The following is a 10,470-nucleotide window of genomic DNA, read 5'->3' as shown; positions in this document are numbered from 1 at the left end:
AAAAAAAAAAAAAAAAATTAATTTCTAATTAGCTGGGCACTGGGATCACGCACCTATACTCCAAGCTGTTCTGGAGGCTGATGTCAGAGGATCATTTGAACCCAGGAGTTACAGGATGCAATGAGCTATGATCACACCACTGCACTCTAGCATGAGTGACAGAGTGAGACCTTGTGTCAAAAAAAAAAAAAGTTTAAAAAAAGGTGATATTTATTTTAATAATATATTTTAACTTAATACAATATATGTAAATAATTATTTTAACATGCGGTCACTGTAATAAATTATAACGAAATATTTGACTTTTTTTTTTTTTGAGATGGAGTCTCGCTCCGTCGCCCAGGCTGGAGTGCAGTGATGCAATCTTGGCTCACTGCAAGCTCCGCCTCCCGGGTTCACGTCATTCTCCTGCCTCAGCCTCTCAAGTAGCTGGGACTACAGGCGCCCCCCACCATGCCTGGCTAATTTTTTGTATTTTTAGTAGAGATGGGGTTTCTTTTTCTTTTTTTTTTTTTTTTTGAGACGGAGTCTCGCTCTGTCACCCAGGCTGGAGTGCAGTGGCCGGATCTCAGCTCACTGCAAGCTCCGCCTCCCAGGTTTACGCCATTCTCCTGCCTCAGCCTCCCGAGTAGCTGGAACTACAGGCGCCCGCCACCATGCCTGGCTAATTTTTTGTATTTTTAGTAGAGACGGGGTTTCACCGTGTTCGCCAGGGTGGTCTCGATCTCCTGACCTTGTGATCTGCTCCCTTCAGCCTCCCAAAGTGCTGGGATTACAGGCGTGAGTCACCGTGCCCGGCCAACATTCTTTTTTTTTTTTTTTTTTAAATATTAAGTCCTTTGAAATCTCTAAGCCCATCTCAACTCAGACCAACCACATTTCAGGTGCTCCGGAGCCACATGTGGCGACCAGCTGCAAACTCAACCTTCAAACTCAAACGTTCCTAAAACTGGCGACATTTTAGGTTTGGGATAGGCCTCTACCATCTCAGCTGGATTTCCCTCTCTCTGCCAAGGTGATTATTATTATTATTATTATTATTATTATTATTTCAGACAGGGTCTCGCTCTGTCACCGAGGCTGGAGTGCAGTGGCATGATCTCGGCTTACTACAACCTCCACCTCTTAGGTTCAAGTGATTCTCCTGGCTCAGCCTCCTGAGTAGCTGGGATTACAGGCACGTGCCACCATGCCTGGCTAATTTTTGTATTTTTAGGAGAGACAGGGTTTCGCCACGCTGAGCACGCTGATTGCGAACTCCTGACCTCAAGTGATCCGCCTGCCTCGGCCTCCCAAAGTGCTGGGATTACCAGCGTGAGCCACTGCACCCGGCCAGGCCATTATTATTCTCTCTCCAAATCCGTCTCCTACCCATTCTTCCTTTGCAACATGGCTTGTATTTATCCCTTCCTGTCTGAGCTCATTAGTTGTTAGCCTGCATTCTTGTTATTTTTCTCATTCATACATTCATTCATTCATCCCACAAATATTTATTGAGCCCCTACCGTGTACCAGGTATTGTTCTAGGGGCTGGGGACACAGCAGGGAGCAAGTTCATGTCCATGTGGAGCTTACATTGAGGTGGGGAAGACCATCATTAATCAGGCAGTCACACCCACAAGTGTAAACTCCCCTCCTTGCTGAGGGCTACCGTGGAAAAATGCATAGTGTTCTGAAAACATCTAACAAGAGGGATTTGACCTTGTCAGGACCATCCCAAGGTCTTAGAAGGTGTCCTCATTGAGCTTTAAGTTGAAAGATGAGTAGGGGTCATTGGGTAGAATGGGAGAGTAAGGTGGTCCAGGCAGCAGAGACAGCACGTGCAAAGGTCCTGTGGCAGAAGGACACAAGGTGCATGCACAGAACAGGTGCTACACTCAAACTTTCAGCCTCAAGCAATCCTCCCACCTCAGCCTCCCGAGTAACTGGGACTACAGGCAACTGGGACTACCACCACCCCTGGCTAATTTTTGTATTTTTTGTGAAGATGAGATCTCTCCATGTGACCCAGGCTGGTCTTGAACTCCTGGGCTCAAGCGATCCTCCCATCTGTAATCCCAGCTCTTTGGGAGGCCGAGGCGGGTGGATCACCTGAGGTCAGCAGTTCAAGACCAGCCTGGCCAACATGGCAAAACCTCATCTCTACTAAAAATACAAAAATTAGTCGGGCATGGTGGCCACGCCTGTAATTCCAGCTACTCGGGAGGCTGAGGCAGGAGAATTGCCTGAATCCAGGAGGCGCAGGCTGCAGTGAGCCAAGATTGCGCCCTTGCCCTCTAGCCTGGGCAACAGAGTGAGACTCTGTCTCAAAAAAACAACAACAACAACAACAAAAAAAATTGCCAAGCACGGTCTCACCCCAGGGCCTTTGCATTTGCTGTTTCCTCTGCCCAGAAGGCTCCTCCCTGGGATGACCTCATGATTCGCTCCTCATTTCCTTCTGGACTTTACCTGGATATCACCTCCTCGGTGAGGTCTCCTCTGCAGAACGCTGGAAATTGTCAGCACCCCTGCCACCTCCTCCCACCCTCCCTTCCTGCTTTATTTCCCCTTAGTGCCGAAGACCATGAAATATACTATATATTTCATGTGCTTATTTTATTAGAACATAGCTCCAGGGGTTTGAGTCTGAGCTGGTCAATGATGTAGCCCCCGTGTCTAGGACTGTGCCTGGCACAGAGGTGTGCCTGCACCGTGTGTATGAATGAATGTGCACATGAAGCAAGCGTGTCTACCGTGTGCCTAGAACAGGGGTGGGTTCTGGAGACCTAGGGAGCTCAGATAAGGCTCTGGCCTAGAGCAGTTGCTGTCTGAGGTGGGGAGGGCTGAGTCCTCAAGGGAAAGAGAAACCGATACCATCCGGCAGTCTGATAAGATCAGTGAGGGAGGGACAGTTGCCTCAGCCATGGGTGGAGCAGTGTCCTGTGACCAGGACAGCATTTTCCTTGGAAATGCCCCTGAGGCTGGATTTTTTTCCCTCCCTCCCTACTTCCTTCCTTCCTTCCTTTCTTTCTTTCCTTCTCCCCTCCCCTCCCCTCCCCTTCCCTTCCCTTCTTCCTTCCTCCCTTTTTTCCTTTTTTCTTTTCTTCCTTTTTGAGATAGGATCTCACCCAGTCACCCAGGCTGTAGTGCAGTGGTGTGATCATGGCTCACTGCAGCCTTGACCCCCCAGGCCCAACAGATTCTCCCACCTCAGCATCCCAAATAGCTGGGAACACAGCTGTGAGCCAGCACATCCAGCTTTTTTTTTTTTTTTTTTTTGGTAGAAACAGGGTCTCCCTGTGTTGCCCAGGCTTGTCTCAAACTCCTAGATTCAAGATCTGCCCACCTCAGCCTCCCAAAGTGCTGGGATTACAGGTGTGAGCCACCAGGTTGAATGTACTTTGAACAGTCAAACAGCTCTACAACTCAAAAGCACATCCAGGCACTCATCATGTCAAATATTTAATGCATGTTACATGACTGGGGTTTTTTTAGGTTGAGATTATAACCTTTGGTCTTAGAGGTACAGAAAATAATTAGCTTTTCATAATTGCATAATGCCTTACAATCTTTAAGATTTTTCTTTCCTTTGCGGTGTTGTGCCATAAAAGAAGCCCTGGCCAGGCATGGTGGCTCAGGCCTGTAATCCTAGCACTTTGGGAGGCCAAGGTGGGAGGATCGCTTGAGACCATGAGTTCAAGACCAGCTTGGGCAACATAGTGAGACCCCATCTCAAAAAAAAAAAAAAAATTGAAGCTGAGGCCAGCCACGGTGGCTCATACCTGTAATCCCAGCACTTTAGGAGGCCAAGGTGGGTAGATCACCTGAGGTCAGGAGTTTGAGACCAGCCTGGCCAATGTGGTGAAACCCCATTTCTACTAAAAATACAGAAAATTAGCCGGGCATGATGCCACATGCCTATAGTCCCAGCGACTTAGGAGGCTGAAGCGGGAGAATCGCTTGGACCTGGCAGACAGAGATTCCAGTGAGCCGAGATCACGCCATTGCACTCCCGCCTGGGTGACAGAGCCAGACTCTGTCTCCAAAAAAGAAAAAAAGGCAAGGCCCTAGATTTTGGTCCAAAGTAGTGCATGCATGCAGTATAAAACTTCCCTGGCTGGGAGAGGGGCTGGGGGGCAGGTTGGGGCCAGGGGTTAGCGGGAGAGAGGATGTGAGCTGAGTTCTCACCAGATTTTTCAGGAGACTCACAAGCGATACGTCTGTGCTCCCAGCTCACATTTACGGAACAATGTCTCTGAACAAGGACTTTAAATTCATCATCCCATTTGCCCCTCACAGTGAAACTATTGTAGAGATGCTAATGTTGTCTTCATTTTACAGATGAGGACACTGAGGTATGGGGGATATGCGCAGGTCACACAGTTCATAAGGGACAAAGCGGGGATCCTGATGCTACAGCCCATACTCTTTAAAAAAAAAAAAACTGCCTTTTAAACTTTTTAAAAAACATAATTCACACGCCATAAAATGCACCATTTTAACATGTGCAATTCGGTGGGTTTTAGTTTATTCGTATGGTTGTGCAACTATCACCACTATCTAATTTCAGAGTATTTTCTCTTTATTTATTTATGTTTTTCTTTTTCTTTTTTTTTTTTGAGATAGAGTCTCGCTCTGTCGCCCAGGCTGGAGTGCAGTGGCGCCATCTCGGCTCACTACAACCTCTACCTCCTGGGTTCAAGCAATTCTCCTGCCTCAGCCTCCCAAGTAGCTGGGATGACAGGCAAGCACCACCACACCCAGGTAATTTTTGTATTTTTAGTAGAGACAGGGTTTCACCATGTTGGCCAGGTTGTTCCCGAACTCCTGACCTCAAATGATCCACCCACCTCGGCCTCCTAAAGTGCTGGGATTACAGGCGTGAGTGCCCGGTTGTAAATATATTTTTATATTATATGATTATCCATTAACTTTCTGGATGGTGTTTTCTGAAGCCCAAAGGACATCAGATATTTTATTTTGGTTAAGTCCTCGCTGGCCCGTGTATTCTTGATCCCTGCACGCTGTGTTGAACACAGTGATTGACAGATGGGGGACTTCTGGCAATAGCTACGGACATATCTACATATCTCCCTACAGCTGGGAGTGAGGGTGCTGCTGGCATTTAGTGAGTAAAGGCCAGAGATGCTGCCCACATCCTACACCGTGCACAGGTCGGGGCCCACGAGGACGGATCGTCCAGCCCCAAATGTCAGTAGTGCTGAAGCTGGGAAATCCTGATTTGCCGATACGCATAACAGCCAATGTGAAACCCTCAGAGCGTAGGGTTAGGAGCACAGGCTCTGAGGCCAGGCAGCCCGAGTTCAAGTTCTCGCCCTCCTCCTACTCACTGTCTGATCTGGGGCAAGTTGAACAACCTCATCATCCTCATCTGCAGACGGGGACAATGCCATTGCTTCCCTTACAGCGCGCCGGGAGGATGAAAGGAGGTGCTAGGTCTCGGCATGGGGCCTGGCACAGAGTCCACACTCTCAACCCATGTGGGCCATGGGTCTGGTTCAGCAGCCGCTAAATACCAGGTGTCCGGGATACACAGTGATTCCCTTCAGTTTCATGTCAGCCCAGTGAGTGCCATGGTGCAGTGAGGAAACTGAGGGACAAAGAGAGGAAGCCTCCTGCCCAATGTCACACAGAATATGGGGCTCTCAAACAGAGTTTGAAAGGCAGGCAGGCAAGAGGAAAGGAAGGAAGGGAGGAGAGAAGGGAGGGAGGGAGGGAGGAAGGAAGGGAGTGTGGAAGGAAGGGAGGGAGAGAGGGAGGGAGGGAAAGAGGGAGGGAGGGAAAGAGGGAGGGAGGGAGGGGAGGAAGGAAGGAAGGGAGGGAGGGAGGAGCAAGCCAGGAAAAAGGAGACAAAGCACTGAGACACAGGGAGAGGGGCAGAGATAGGAGACAGGGGATAGAGACCCAGAGAGAGGGGGACAGAGAACCAGAGAGAGGGGGACAGAGAACCAGAGGGGGACAGAGACCCAGACAGAGAGGGACAGAGACCCAGAGGGTCGGGGGGACAGAGACCCAGAGAAAAGGGGAGAGATACCCAGAGACAAGGGGACAAACACCCAGAGAGATGGGGACAGAGACCCAGAGAGAGAGGGAGAGACCCAGAGAGAGAGGGGGTACAGAGACCCAGAGAGCTTGAGAGGGCAGAGACCCAGAGAGGGGGACAGAGACCCAGAGAGAGGGGGAGACAGAGACCCAGAGAGAGGGGGTACAGAGACCCAGAGAGAGAGAGATGGAGACCGGGGGAGGAGACAGAGACCCAGAGAGAGAGAGATGGAGACTGGGGGAGGAGACAGAGACCCAGAGAGAGAGAGATAAAGAGGCAGAGAGGGAGGCACAAAAGAAAAGGGAACGAGTGATAGGGTTTGAGGAACAAGAGGGACAGTTAGGATTGGCTGGGGGCAGATAGCCTGTGGTCACCTCACACCCCAGTTTTCCATCCAGAGAGCGGGTGGTGGAGACAGGCAGTGTACAGAGAACCCCTGGGCCTCGTGGAGGTGTGGGGACTCTGGCCTGAGTGGCAGCCTCCAGGCCCAGAGTGTGAGCAGAGCTGATGTCACCCCTTGGTGCTGGTGATGGAGTGAGAGGAAATGTGGGCGTGACCATGCCCCACCCGTGGGTGTGAGAGTCACTGAACTAGGTGAGAAGTGCCCCGCGGGGCAGGTCATGGGCCCTACCTCTGCCTTGGGGTGACATTCAATCCCAGGCCACGCAAATAACAAAGCATGTTATTTTAAAGTTTTTGTGTGAGTGAAATATAACACACATCCAGAAAAGAATGCAAAACACGATGTGCAAGCAACCCATGTATCTTATCGACCGATGAATGAATGCACGCAATGTGGCCCACCCATACAATGGAATATTATTCAGCCTTAAAAAAGGAGGCTGTAGGCCGAGCGCGGTGGCTCACGCCTGTAATCTCAGCACTTTGGGACGCCAAGGTGGGCGGATCATGAGGTCAGGAGATCGAGACCATCCCGGCTAACATGGTGAAACCCCATCTCTACTAAAAATATAAAAATTAGCCAGGTGTGGTGGCACGTGACTGTAATCCCAGCTACTCAGGAGGCTGAGGCAGGAGAATCACTTGAACCTGGAAGGCAGAGGTTGCAGTGAGCCGAGATCACGCCACTGCACTCTAGCCTGGGCGACAGAGCGAGACTCTGTCAAAAAAAAGGAATTGCAGATCATGTCGTCCTTTGTTTCTGCTTTTGCTCAACATCATGTTTGAACGATGCCCCAGAGACGTTTGTGGGCAGCCAGATCATCCTCCCACTGACGTGCGGGATTCCATCAGAGGAACATGCCACAGTGGGTTTATCTAGCGAGTCTCCCGTTGACAGATACTTGGGCTGTCTCCAGCTTGAGCTCCTTACAAAGGACGCTGCCAAGGGGATGCGTGTCTGCCCGCCCTGGCGGATGTGTGCACACATTTCCCGTGTGCGCATGTGAAGGAAGGGATGTGCACATGTCCAGCCTGCATAGAGCCTGACAGTTTTCCAATGTGGCCGTCCCTGTCTGCCCCGCCACAGCTGTGCATGAGAACAGGTCACTGTTTTTGTAGCCACACAACGTGGACTAGGGAGGGGGCTGAACATGGGGAAGTGGATGGTGAGAAAACAGCCCTCACCCCACCCCCAACGCTGGAACCGCCTCTTCTAACTCCCCTCCTCCACTGGGCTTGAAGCCAAATCCCTCTAACCATTTCCCAGACATTCTTTTCCGCCTGCTGCACACCAACGCCAGATCTGGCCATTAGTGTCACTCAGCAGGGCTTTGCAGCCTGGGGACCTCTGGCTGCCTGCCTGGCCCCACATCTGTCTCTGTCTCTACCTGCATAACCTCACACGAGTAGACTGTCCCTGCTCTGCCTCCCAATCCACGTCAGCCAGATGGGGTGTGGACGAAATGAGATAAGGCATGCCTTCATTCTGGCAATACACATGTGTATGTACATTACTTCATGAGGTTCACAAAACTCCCCAAAACCCTCCGGAAATATTAGAGCAGCAGGCACGACTTTGTACAGTCACAAACTCAGATGAACATAAAACATGTAGTCCTTTTCAGCTGGGCGTGGTGGCTCACAACTGTAATCCCAGCACTTTGGGAAGCCGAGGCGGGCGGATCACTTGAAGTCAGGAGTTTGAGAACAGCCTGGCCAATGTGGTGAAACCCCGTCTCTACTAAAAATACAAAAATTGGCCGGGCGCAGTGGCTCACGCCTGTAATTCCAGCTCTTTGGGAGGCCGAGGCGGTGGATCACGAGGTCAGGAGTTCAAGATCAGCCTGGCCAACATAGTTAAACCCCATTTCCACTAAAAATACAAAAATTAGCTGTGTGTGGTGGCGGGCGCCTGTGGTCCCAGCTACTCAGGAGGCTGAGGCAAGAGAATCGCTTGAACCCAGGAGGCGGTGGTTGCAGTAAGCCGAGACCATGCCATTACACTCCAGCCTGGGTGACAACAGTGAGACTCTGTCTCAAAAAAAAAATTTAAAAAAAAATACAAAAATTAGCCGAGTGTGATGGCGCACACCTGTAGTGCCAGCTACTCAGGAGGATGAGGCAGGAGAATCACTTGAACCCGGGAGGCGAGATTGCAGTGAGTCGAGATCGTGCCACTGCACGCCAGCCTGGGCAACATTGCAAAACTCTGTCTCAAAATAAACAAATGAACAAACATATCATCCTTTTCTTTTCTTTTTTATGTTTTGAGACAGGATGTTGCTCTGTGTCCCAGGCTGGCATGCAGTGGTGAGATCGTGGCTCGCTTCAGCCTTGATTTCCCAGGTTTAGGCGATCCTCCTACTTAAGTCTCCCAAGTAGCCAGGACTACAGGAGTGTGCCACCACACCCGGCTATTTTTTTCTATTCTATGTGGGAGCCTGAGGCAGGACGATCACTTGAGCCCAGGAGGTTGAGGTTGCAGTGAGCTGAGATCGCGCCACTGCACTCCAGCTTGGGCGACAGAGGGAGACCTTGTCTCCAGAAAAAAAAAAAAAGAAAAATTATGTCAATGGTATTGAGTTGTATGTTTCACTGTGGGTTTTTCGTTCGTTTGCTTGCTTTGTTTTGCTTTTTACTGTTTTCACTTGGATCCGTTCATGTCATGATGTGGACAGGCTCGTCTGATCTTCTAGCTGCTACAGAGTCCTACAACCGGCGACCCACCTCCCCAGTGAGGACACCCAGCTCGCCTTTGTCTCCCGGTGCCGTCAACAACACGGTGATGGACGTCTGTGCGCCTGGAGGGTGAGTGTGGGAACTTCCTCGGCCACTTTTGCTGGGGTGTGAAATCTGATGATAGTTCATTTAACTTATGTTTTACCAAATTAGCATGGCTGCAGCCGATAAACAAAACCGGTTCTGCCTCCCAAGCCTTCCTGCCTCACACCCGGGCCTCAGGGTTTGGGGCTTGGACGCTGAGGAATGAGCGGCCTTCCCATCCCGTTCTAGCCATCACTTCTTAGGTCAAACAGCAGCCCCTTGACTCCCTGCATGACAGGCAGATGGTAATAGGCGATGAGGAAAAGGATGCGCACGTTAATATCTCAGGTTCATTTCTCAAATTATGGCCCCCACGACATAAGTAGACAACTGGATGATCCTAAGAAACGTAGGCGTGGGCGGCAAGGCCCTGACTTTCAGTCCGGAAGTAGAGAGAATTTCATTTGGGTGTGAGCACCTCCTTGTGGTCTAATCCCACACTTTGCAATCCCAGCACTTTAGGAGGCCGAGGTGGGGGCGGATCACTTGAGGTTGGGAGTTCAAGACCAGCCTGCCCAACATGGTGAAACCCCATCTCTACTAAAAATACAAAAATTAGCCGGGTGTGGGGGCACACACCTATAGTCCCAGCTACTCAGGAGGCTGAAGCAGGAGAATCGCTTGAACTTGGGAAGTGGAGGTTGCAGTGAGCTGAGATCGTGCCACTGCACTCCAGCCTGGGTGACAAGAGCAAGACTCTATCTCAAAAATTAAAAAATAAAAAAAGGGAACCCAGAGAGTCCTCTCACCCTCTTTCTGCCACGTGAGGATACAAGAAGAGAGCTCCACCAGAACCACATCTTGTTGGCGCTCTGATCTTGGATTTCCAGCCTCCAGAACTGCAAGAAGTAAATTCTGTTGTTTATAAGCCACCCAGTCTATGGTGTTCTGTTATAGCACCTAAACTATTAATAAGACAACTCCCCTCTCCTACTCTGTCTCTCTCCCGCCTCCTCTCTCCCTCCACATAGTAATATTTAGTCTTAATTAATTTAATCTCTATGAATTAATATTTAACTATATATTAATATATCATATATTAATTTCACATTTGCTATATCTCCCTGTATACTATTATAATGTCTTTTAGTTGAATCTCTATGATTAAATTTATATTTAATTCATCTACGTATATAGAGTGAGCTGAGATTGCACCACTGAGCTCCAGCCTGTGACACAGAGCAAGACTCCATCTCTCT

This window comes from Theropithecus gelada, chromosome 19, assembly GCF_003255815.1.
Source record: "Theropithecus gelada isolate Dixy chromosome 19, Tgel_1.0, whole genome shotgun sequence".
Classification (NCBI taxonomy): domain Eukaryota; kingdom Metazoa; phylum Chordata; class Mammalia; order Primates; family Cercopithecidae; genus Theropithecus; species Theropithecus gelada.
This window is presented reverse-complemented; position numbering follows the sequence as displayed.